The following is a 13231-nucleotide window of genomic DNA, read 5'->3' as shown; positions in this document are numbered from 1 at the left end:
CAGTCACTGTGTACATACATTACATTACTGATCCTGTGCTGATCCTGAGTTACATCATGTATTATATTCCAGAGCTGCACTCACTATTCTGCTTGTGCAGTCACTGGGTACATACATTACATTACTGATCCTGTGCTGATCCTGAGTTACATCATGTATTATACTCCAGAGCTGCACTCACTATTCTGCTAGTGCAGTCACTGTGTACATACATTACATTACTGATCCTGTACTGATCCGGAGTTACATCCTGTATTATACTCCAGAGCTGCACTCAATATTCTGCTGGTGCAGTCACTGTGTACATACATTACATTACTGATCCTGTACTGATCCTGAGTTACATCCTGTATTATACTCCAGAGCTGCACTCACTGTTCTGCTGGTGCAGTCACTGTGTACATACATTACATTACTGATCCTGTACTGATCCTGAGTTACATCCTGTATTATACTCCAGAGCTGCACTCACTATTCTGCTAGTGCAGTCACTGTGTACATACATTACATTACTGATCCTGAGTTACATCCTGTATTATACTCCAGAGCTGCACTCACTATTCTGCTGGTGCAGTCACTGTGTACATACATTACATTACTGATCCTGTACTGATCCTGAGTTACATCCTGTATTATACTCCAGAGCTGCACTCACTATTCTGCTGGTGCAGTCACTGTGTACACACATTACATTACTGATCCTGTACTGATAATGAGTTACATCCTGTATTATACTCCAGAGCTGCACTCACTATTCTGCTGGTGCAGTCACTGTGCAAATACATTACATTACTGATCCTGAGTTACATCCTGTATTATACTCCAGAGCTGCACTCACTATTCTGCTGGTGCAGTCACTGTGTACATACATTACATTACTGATCCTGAGTTACATCCTGTATTATACTCCAGAGCTGCACTCACTATTCTGCTGGTGCAGTCACTGTGTACATACATTACATTACTGATCCTGTACTGATCCTGAGTTACATCCTGTATTATACTCCAGAGCTGCACTCACTATTCTGCTGGTGCAGTCACTGTGTACATACATTACATTACTGATCCTGAGTTACATCCTGTATTATACTCCAGAGCTGCACTCACTATTCTGCTGCTGCAGTCACTGTGTACATACATTACATTACTGATCCTGTGCTGATCCTGAGTTACATCATGTATTATATTCCAGAGCTGCACTCACTATTCTGCTTGTGCAGTCACTGGGTACATACATTACATTACTGATCCTGTGCTGATCCTGAGTTACATCATGTATTATACTCCAGAGCTGCACTCACTATTCTGCTAGTGCAGTCACTGTGTACATACATTACATTACTGATCCTGTACTGATCCGGAGTTACATCCTGTATTATACTCCAGAGCTGCACTCAATATTCTGCTGGTGCAGTCACTGTGTACATACATTACATTACTGATCCTGTACTGATCCTGAGTTACATCCTGTATTATACTCCAGAGCTGCACTCACTGTTCTGCTGGTGCAGTCACTGTGTACATACATTACATTACTGATCCTGTACTGATCCTGAGTTACATCCTGTATTATACTCCAGAGCTGCACTCACTATTCTGCTAGTGCAGTCACTGTGTACATACATTACATTACTGATCCTGAGTTACATCCTGTATTATACTCCAGAGCTGCACTCACTATTCTGCTGGTGCAGTCACTGTGTACATACATTACATTACTGATCCTGTACTGATCCTGAGTTACATCCTGTATTATACTCCAGAGCTGCACTCACTATTCTGCTGGTGCAGTCACTGTGTACACACATTACATTACTGATCCTGTACTGATAATGAGTTACATCCTGTATTATACTCCAGAGCTGCACTCACTATTCTGCTGGTGCAGTCACTGTGCAAATACATTACATTACTGATCCTGAGTTACATCCTGTATTATACTCCAGAGCTGCACTCACTATTCTGCTGGTGCAGTCACTGTGTACATACATTACATTACTGATCCTGAGTTACATCCTGTATTATACTCCAGAGCTGCACTCACTATTCTGCTGGTGCAGTCACTGTGTACATACATTACATTACTGATCCTGTACTGATCCTGAGTTACATCCTGTATTATACTCCAGAGCTGCACTCACTATTCTGCTGGTGCAGTCACTGTGTACATACATTACATTACTGATCCTGAGTTACATCCTGTATTATACTCCAGAGCTGCACTCACTATTCTGCTGCTGCAGTCACTGTGTACATACATTACATTACTGATCCTGTGCTGATCCTGAGTTACATCATGTATTATATTCCAGAGCTGCACTCACTATTCTTCTTGTGCAATCACTGGGTACATACATTACATTACAGATCCTGTGCTGATCCTGAGTTACATCATGCATTATGCTCCAGAGCTGCACTCACTATTCTGCTGGTGCAGTCACTGTGTACATACATTACATTACTGATCCTGTACTGATCCTGAGTTACATCCTGTATTATACCCCAGAGCTGCACTCAGTATTCTGCTGGTGGAGTCTCTGTGTACATACATTACATTAATGATCCTGTACTGATCCTGAGTTACATCCTGTATTATACTTCAGAGCTGCACTCACTATTCTGCTTGTGCAGTCACTGTGTACATACATTACATTACTGATCCTGACTTACATCCTGTATTATACTCCAAAGCTGCACTCACTATTCTGCTAGTGCAGTCACTGTGTACATACATTACATTACTGATCCTGAGATACATCCTGTATTATACTCCAGAGCTGCACTCACTATTCTGCTGGTGCAGTCACTGTGTACATACATTACATTACTGATCCGGAGTTACATCCTGTATTATACTCCAGAGCTGCATTCACTATTCTGCTGGTGCAGTCACTGTGTACATACATTACATTACTGATCCTGAGTTACATCCTGTATTATACTCCAGAGCTGCACTCACTATTCTGCTGGTGCAGTCACTGTGTACATACATTACATTACTGATCCTGTACTTATCCTGAGTTACATCCTGTATTATACTCCAGAGCTGCACTCACTATTCTGCTGGTGCAGTCACTGTGTACATACATTACATTACTGATCCTGAGTTACATCCTGTATTATACTCCAGAGCTGCACTCACTATTCTGCTGGTGCAGTCACTGTGTACAGACATTACATTACTGATCCTGAGTTACATCCTGTATTATACTCCAGAGCTGCACTCACTATTCTGCTGGTGCAGTCACTGGGTACATACATTACATTACTGATCCTGTGCTGTTCCTGAGTTACATCATGTATTATATTCCAGAGCTGCACTCACTATTCTGCTTGTGCAGTCACTGGGTACATACATTACATTACTGATTCTGTGCTGATCCTGAGTTACATCATGCATTATACTCCAGAGCTGCACTCACTATTCTGCTAGTGCAGTCACTGTGTACATACATTACATTACTGATCCTGTACTGATCCGGAGTTACATCCTGTATTATACTCCAGAGCTGCACTCAATATTCTGCTGGTGCAGTCACTGTGTACATACATTACATTACTGATCCTGTACTGATCCTGAGTTACATCCTGTATTATACTCCAGAGCTGCACTCACTATTCTGCTGGTGCAGTCACTGTGTACACACATTACATTACTGATCCTGTACTGATAATGAGTTACATCCTGTATTATACTCCAGAGCTGCACTCACTATTCTGCTGGTGCAGTCACTGTGCAAATACATTACATTACTGATCCTGAGTTACATCTTGTATTATACTCCAGAGCTGCACTCACTATTCTGCTGGTGCAGTCAATGTGTACATACATTACATTACTGATCCTGAGTTACATCCTGTATTATACTCCAGAGCTGCACTCACTACTCTGCTGGTGCAGTCACTGTGTACATACATTACATTACTGATCCTGTACTGATCCTGAGTTACATCCTGTATTATACTCCAGAGCTGCACTCACTATTCTGCTGGTGCAGTCACTGTGTACAGACATTACATTACTGATCCTGAGTTACATCCTGTATTATACTCCAGAGCTGCACTCCCTATTCTGCTGGTGCAGTCACTGTGTACATACATTACATTACTGATCCTGAGTTACATCCTGTATTATACTCCAGAGCTGCACTCACTATTCTGCAGGTGCAGTCACTGTGTACATACATTACATTACTGATCCGGAGTTACATCCTGTATTATACTCCAGAGCTGCATTCACTATTCTGCTGGTGCAGTCACTGTGTACATACATTACATTACTGATCCTGAGTTACATCCTGTATTATACTCCAGAGCTGCACTCACTATTCTGCTGGTGCAGTCACTGTGTACATACATTACATTACTGATCCTGTACTTATCCTGAGTTACATCCTGTATTATACTCCAGAGCTGCACTCACTATTCTGCTGGTGCAGTCACTGTGTACATACATTACATTACTGATCCTGAGTTACATCCTGTATTATACTCCAGAGCTGCACTCACTATTCTGCTGGTGCAGTCACTGTGTACAGACATTACATTACTGATCCTGAGTTACATCCTGTATTATACTCCAGAGCTGCACTCACTATTCTGCTGGTGCAGTCACTGTGTACATACATTACATTACTGATCCTGTGCTGATCCTGAGTTACATCATGTATTATATTCCAGAGCTGCACTCACTATTCTGCTTGTGCAGTCACTGGGTACATACATTACATTACTGATCCTGTGCTGATCCTGAGTTACATCATGTATTATACTCCAGAGCTGCACTCACTATTCTGCTAGTGCAGTCACTGTGTACATACATTACATTACTGATCCTGTACTGATCCGGAGTTACATCCTGTATTATACTCCAGAGCTGCACTCAATATTCTGCTGGTGCAGTCACTGTGTACATACATTACATTACTGATCCTGTACTGATCCTGAGTTACATCCTGTATTATACTCCAGAGCTGCACTCACTGTTCTGCTGGTGCAGTCACTGTGTACATACATTACATTACTGATCCTGTACTGATCCTGAGTTACATCCTGTATTATACTCCAGAGCTGCACTCACTATTCTGCTAGTGCAGTCACTGTGTACATACATTACATTACTGATCCTGAGTTACATCCTGTATTATACTTAAGAGCTGCACTCACTATTCTGCTGGTGCAGTCACTGTGTACATACATTACATTACTGATCCTGTACTGATCCTGAGTTACATCCTGTATTATACTCCAGAGCTGCACTCACTATTCTGCTGGTGCAGTCACTGTGTACACACATTACATTACTGATCCTGTACTGATAATGAGTTACATCCTGTATTATACTCCAGAGCTGCACTCACTATTCTGCTGGTGCAGTCACTGTGCAAATACATTACATTACTGATCCTGAGTTACATCCTGTATTATACTCCAGAGCTGCACTCACTATTCTGCTGCTGCAGTCACTGTGTACATACATTACATTACTGATCCTGTGCTGATCCTGAGTTACATCATGTATTATATTCCAGAGCTGCACTCACTATTCTGCTTGTGCAGTCACTGGGTACATACATTACATTACAGATCCTGTGCTGATCCTGAGTTACATCATGCATTATACTCCAGAGCTGCACTCACTATTCTGCTGGTGCAGTCACTGTGTACATACATTACATTACTGATCCTGTACTGATCCTGAGTTACATCCTGTATTATACCCCAGAGCTGCACTCAGTATTCTGCTGGTGGAGTCTCTGTGTACATACATTACATTAATGATCCTGTACTGATCCTGAGTTACATCCTGTATTATACTTCAGAGCTGCACTCACTATTCTGCTGGTGCAGTCACTGTGTACATACATTACATTACTGATCCTGACTTACATCCTGTATTATACTCCAGAGCTGCACTCACTATTCTGCTAGTGCAGTCACTGTGTACATACATTACATTACTGATCCTGAGATACATCCTGTATTATACTCCAGAGCTGCACTCACTATTCTGCTGGTGCAGTCACTGTGTACATACATTACATTACTGATCCTGTACTGATCCTGAGTTACATCCTGTATTATACTCCAGAGCTGCACTCACTATTCTGCTGGTGCAGTCACTGTGTACATACATTACATTACTGATCCGGAGTTACATCCTGTATTATACTCCAGAGCTGCACTCAATATTCTGCTGGTGCAGTCACTGTGTACATACATTACATTACTGATCCTGTACTGATCCTGAGTTACATCCTGTATTATACTCCAGAGCTGCACTCACTGTTCTGCTGGTGCAGTCACTGTGTACATACATTACATTACTGATCCTGTACTGATCCTGAGTTACATCCTGTATTATACTCCAGAGCTGCACTCACTATTCTCCTAGTGCAGTCACTGTGTACATACATTACATTACTGATCCTGTACTGATCCTGAGTTACATCCTGTATTATACTCCAGAGCTGCACTCACTATTCTTCTGGTGCAGTCACTGTGTACATACATTACATTACTGATCCTGTACTGATCCTGAGTTACATCCTGTATTATACTCCAGAGCTGCACTCACTATTCTGCTGGTGCAGTCATTGTGTACATACATTACATTACTGATCCTGTACTGATCCTGAGTTACATCCTGCATTATACTCCAGAGCTGCACTCAATATTCTGCTGGTGCAGTCACTGTGTACATACATTACATTACTGATCCTGTACTGATCCTGAGTTACATCCTGTATTATAACCCAGAGCTGCACTCACTATTCTGCTGGTGCAGTCACTGTGTACATACATTACATTACTGATCCTGAGTTACATCCTGCACTATACTCCAGAGCTGCACTCACTATTCTGCTGGTGCAGTCACTGTGTACATACATTACATTACTGATCCTGTACTGATCCTGAGTTACATCCTGTATTACACTCCAGAGCTGCACTCACTATTCTGCTGGTGCAGTCACTGTGTACATACATTACATTACTAATCCTGAGTTACATCCTGTATTATACTCCAGAGCTGCACTCACTATTCTGCTGGTGCAGTCACTGTGCTCATACATTACATTACTGATCCTGTACTGATCCTGAGTTACATCATGAATTATACTCGAGAGCTGCACTCACTATTTTGCTGGTGCAGTCACTGTGTACATACATTACATTACTGATCCTTTGCTGATCCTGAGTTACATCATGTATTATACTCCAGAGCTGCACTCACTATTCTGCTGGTGCAGTCACTGCGTTCATACATTACATTACTGTACCTGTACTGATCCTGAGTTACATCCTGTATTATACTTCAGAGCTGAGCTCAGTATTCTGCTGGTGGAGTCACTGTGTACATACATTACATTACTGATCCTGAGTTACATCATGTATTATACTCCAGAGCTGCACTCACTATTCTGCTGGTGCAGTCACTGCGTACATACATTACATTACTGATCCTGTACTGATAATGAGTTACATCCTGTATTATACTCCAGAGCTGCACTCACTATTCTGCTGGTGCAGTCACTGTGCAAATACATTACATTACTGATCCTGAGTTACATCCTGTATTATACTCCAGAGCTGCACTCACTATTCTGCTGGTGCAGTCACTGTGTACATACATTACATTACTGATCCTGAGTTACATCCTGTATTATACTCCAGAGCTGCACTCACTATTCTGCTGGTGCAGTCACTGTGTACATACATTACATTACTGATCCTGTACTGATCCTGAGTTACATCCTGTATTATACTCCAGAGCTGCACTCACTATTCTGCTGGTGCAGTCACTGTGTACATACATTACATTACTGATCCTGAGTTACATCCTGTATTATACTCCAGAGCTGCACTCACTATTCTGCTGCTGCAGTCACTGTGTACATACATTACATTACTGATCCTGTGCTGATCCTGAGTTACATCATGTATTATATTCCAGAGCTGCACTCACTATTCTTCTTGTGCAATCACTGGGTACATACATTACATTACAGATCCTGTGCTGATCCTGAGTTACATCATGCATTATGCTCCAGAGCTGCACTCACTATTCTGCTGGTGCAGTCACTGTGTACATACATTACATTACTGATCCTGTACTGATCCTGAGTTACATCCTGTATTATACCCCAGAGCTGCACTCAGTATTCTGCTGGTGGAGTCTCTGTGTACATACATTACATTAATGATCCTGTACTGATCCTGAGTTACATCCTGTATTATACTTCAGAGCTGCACTCACTATTCTGCTGGTGCAGTCACTGTGTACATACATTACATTACTGATCCTGACTCACATCCTGTATTATACTCCAAAGCTGCACTCACTATTCTGCTAGTGCAGTCACTGTGTACATACATTACATTACTGATCCTGAGATACATCCTGTATTATACTCCAGAGCTGCACTCACTATTCTGCTGGTGCAGTCACTGTGTACATACATTACATTAGTGATCCTGAGTTACATCCTGTATTATACTCCAGAGCTACACTCACTATTCTGTTGGTGCAGTCACTGTGTACATACATTACATTACTGATCCTGTACTGATCCTGAGTTACATCCTGTATTATACCCCAGAGCTGCACTCACTATTCTGCTGGTGCAGTCACTGTGTACATACATTACATTACTGATCCTGTACTGATCCTGAGTTACATCCTGTATTATACTCCAGAGCTGCACTCACTATTCTGCTGGTGCAGTCACTGTGTACATACATTACATTACTGATCCCGTACTGATCCTGAGTTACATCCTGTATTATACTCCAGAGCTGCACTCACTATTCTGCTGGTGCAGTCATTGTGTACATACATTACATTACTGATCCTGTACTGATCCCGAGTTACATCCTGCATTATATTCCAGAGCTGCACTCAATATTCTGCTGGTGCAGTCACTGTGTACATACATTACATTACTGATCCTGTACTGATCCTGAGTTACATCCTGTATTATAACCCAGAGCTGCACTCACTATTCTGCTGGTGCAGTCACTGTGTACATACATTACATTACTGATCCTGAGTTACATCCTGCATTATGCTCCAGAGCTGCACTCACTATTCTGCTGGTGCAGTCACTGTGTACATACATTACATTACTGATCCTGTACTGGTCCTGAGTTACATCCTGTATTACACTCCAGAGCTGCACTCACTATTCTGCTGGTGCAGTCACTGTGTACATACATTACATTACTAATCCTGAGTTACATCCTGTATTATACTCCAGAGCTGCACTCACTATTCTGCTGGTGCAGTCACTGTGCTCATACATTACATTACTGATCCTGTACTGATCCTGAGTTACATCCTGTATTATACTCCAGAGCTGCACTCACTATTCTGCTGGTGCAGTCACTGTGTACATAAATTACATTACTGGTCCTGAGTTACATCCTGTATTACACTCCAGAGCTGCACTCACTATTCTGCTGGTGCAGTCACTGTGTACATAAATTACATTACTGATCCTGAGTTACATCCTGTATTATACTCCAGAGCTGCACTCACTATTCTAATGGTGCAGTCCCTGTGTACATACATTACATTACTGATCCTGAGTTACATCCTGTATTATACTCCAGAGCTGCACTCACTATTCTGCTGGTGCAGTCACTGTGTACATGCATTACATTACTAATCCTGAGTTACATCCTGTATTATACTCCAGAGCTGCACTCACTATTCTGCTGGTGCAGTCACTGTGTACATACATCACATTACTGATCCTGTGCTGATCCTGAGTTACATCATGTATTATACTCCAGAGCTGCACTCACTATTCTGCTGGTGCAGTCACTGTGTACATACAATACATTACTCTACCTGTACTGATCCTGAGTTACATCCTGTATTATACTTCAGAGCTGAGCTCAGTATTCTGCTGGTGGAGTCACTGTGTACATACATTACATTAGTGATCCTGAGTTACATCCTGTATTATACTCCAGAGCTACACTCACTATTCTGCTGGTGCAGTCACTGTGTACATACATTACATTACTGATCCTGTACTGATCCTGAGTTACATCCTGTATTATACTCCAGAGCTGCACTCACTATTCTGCTGGTGCAGTCACTGTGTACATACATTACATTACTGATCCTGAGTTACATCCTGTATTATACTCCAGAGCTGCACTCACTATTCTGCTGGTGGAGTCACTGTGTACATACATTACATTACTGATCCTGTACTGATCCTGAGTTACATTCTGTATTATACTCCAGAGCTGCACTCACTATTCTGCTGGTGCAGTCACTGTGTACATACATTACATTACTGATCCTGAGTTACATCCTGTATTATACTCCAGAGCTGCACTCACTATTCTGCTGGTGGAGTCACTGTGTACATACATTACATTACTGATCCTGTACTGATCCTGAGTTACATCCTGCATTATACCCCAGAGCTGCACTCACTATTCTGCTGGTGCAGTCACTGTGTACATACATTACATTACTGATCCTGTACTGATCCTGAGTTACATCCTGCATTATACCCCAGAGCTGCACTCACTATTCTGCTGGTGGAGTCACTGTGTAAATACATTACATTACTGATCCTGTACTGATCCTGAGTTACATCCTGTATTATACTCCAGAGCTGCACTCACTATTCTGCTGGTGCAGTCATTGTGTACATACATTACATTACTGATCCTGTACTGATCCTGAGTTACATCTTGCATTATACTCCAGAGCTGCACTCAATATTCTGCTGGTGCAGTCACTGTGTACATACATTACATTACTGATCCTGTACTGATCCTGAGTTACATCCTGTATTATAACCCAGAGCTGCACTCACTATTCTGCTGGTGCAGTCACTGTGTACATACATTACATTACTGATCCTGAGTTACATCCTGCATTATACTCCAGAGCTGCACTCACTATTCTGCTGGTGCAGTCACTGTGTACATACATTACATTACTGATCCTGTACTGATCCTGAGTTACATCCTGTATTACACTCCAGAGCTGCACTCACTATTCTGCTGGTGCAGTCACTGTGTACATACATTACATTACTAATCCTGAGTTACATCCTGTATTATACTCCAGAGCTGCACTCACTATTCTGCTGGTGCAGTCACTGTGCTCATACATTACATTACTGATCCTGTACTGATCCTGAGTTAAATACTGTATTATACTCCAGAGCTGCACTCACTATTATGCTGGTGCAGTCACTGTGTATATACATTACATTACTGATCCTGAGTTACATCCTGTATTACACTCCAGAGCTGCACTCACTATTCTGCTGGTGCAGTCACTGTGTAAATAAATTACATTACTGATCCTGAGTTACATCCTGTATTATACTCCAGAGCTGCACTCACTATTCTAATGGTGCAGTCACTGTGTACATACATTACATTACTGATCCTGAGTTACATCCTGTATTATACTCCAGAGCTGCACTCACTATTCTGCTGGTGCAGTCACTGTGTACATGCATTACATTACTAATTCTGAGTTACATCCTGTATTATACTCCAGAGCTGCACTCACTATTCTGCTGGTGCAGTCACTGTATACATACATCACATTACTGATCCTGTGCTGATCCTGAGTTACATCATGTATTATACTCGAGAGCTGCACTCACTATTTTGCTGGTGCAGTCACTGTGTACATACATTACATTACTGATCCTGTGCTGATCCTGAGTTACATCATGTATTATACTCCAGAGCTGCACTCACTATTCTGCTGGTGCAGTCACTGCGTACATACATTACATTACTGTACCTGTACTGATCCTGAGTTACATCCTGTATTATACTTCAGAGCTGAGCTCAGTATTCTGCTGGTGGAGTCACTGTGTACATACATTACATTACTGATCCTGAGTTACATCATGTATTATACTCCAGAGCTGCACTCAGTATTCTGCTGGTGCAGTCATTGTGTACATACATTACATTACTGATCCTGTACTGATCCTGAGTTACATCCTGTATTATACTCCAGAGCTGCACTCACTATTCTGCTGGTGCAGTCACTGTGTACATACATTACATTACTGATCCTGTACTGATCCTGAGTTACATCCTGTATTATACTCCAGAGCTGCACTCACTATTCTGCTGGTGCAGTCACTGTGTACATACATTACATTACTGATCCTGTACTGATCCTGAGTTACATCCTGTATTATACTCCAGAGCTGCACTCACTATTCTGCTGGTGCAGTCATTGTGTACATACATTACATTACTGATCCTGTACTGATCCTGAGTTACATCCTGCATTATACTCCAGAGCTGCACTCAATATTCTGCTGGTGCAGTCACTGTGTACATACATTACATTACTGATCCTGAGTTACATCCTGTATTATACCCCAGAGCTGCACTCACTATTCTGCTGGTGCAGTCACTGTGTACATACATTACATTACTGATCCTGTACTGATCCTGAGTTACATCCTGTATTATACTCCAGAGCTGCACTCACTATTCTGCTGGTGCAGTCATTGTGTACATACCTTACATTACTGATCCTGTACTGATCCTGAGTTACATCCTGTATTATAACCCAGAGCTGCACTCACTATTCTGCTGGTGCAGTCACTGTGTACATACATTACATTACTGATCCTGAGTTACATCCTGCATTATACTCCAGTGCTGCACTCACTATTCTGCTGGTGGAGTCACTGTGTACATACATTACTGATCCTGTACTGATCCTGAGTTACATCCTGTATTATACTCCAGAGCTGCACTCACTATTCTGCTGGTGCAGTCACTGTGTACATACATTACATTACTAATCCTGAGTTACATCCTGTATTATACTCCAGAGCTGCACTCACTATTCTGCTGGTGCAGTCACTGTGCTCATACATTACATTACTGCTCCTGTACTGATCCTGAGTTACATCCTGTATTATACTCCAGAGCTGCACTCACTATTATGCTGGTACAGTCACTGTGTATATACATTACATTACTGATCCTGAGTTACATCCTGTATTACACTGCAGAGCTGCACTCACTATTCTGCTGGTGCAGTCACTGTGTACATAAATTACATTACTGATCCTGAGTTACATCCTGTATTATACTCCAGAGCTGCACTCACTATTCTAATGGTGCAGTCACTGTGTACATACATTACATTACTGATCCTGAGTTACATCCTGTATTATACTCCAGAGGTGCACTCACTATTCTAATGGTGCAG

The sequence above is a fragment of the Phyllobates terribilis genome, unplaced genomic scaffold (assembly GCF_046119375.1).
Source record: "Phyllobates terribilis strain yellow unplaced genomic scaffold, ASM4611937v1 Scaffold_7__3_contigs__length_470593459, whole genome shotgun sequence".
Lineage (NCBI taxonomy): Eukaryota > Metazoa > Chordata > Amphibia > Anura > Dendrobatidae > Phyllobates > Phyllobates terribilis.
The sequence above is the reverse complement of the archived record's forward strand: the minus strand, read 5'-3'. Positions refer to the sequence as shown.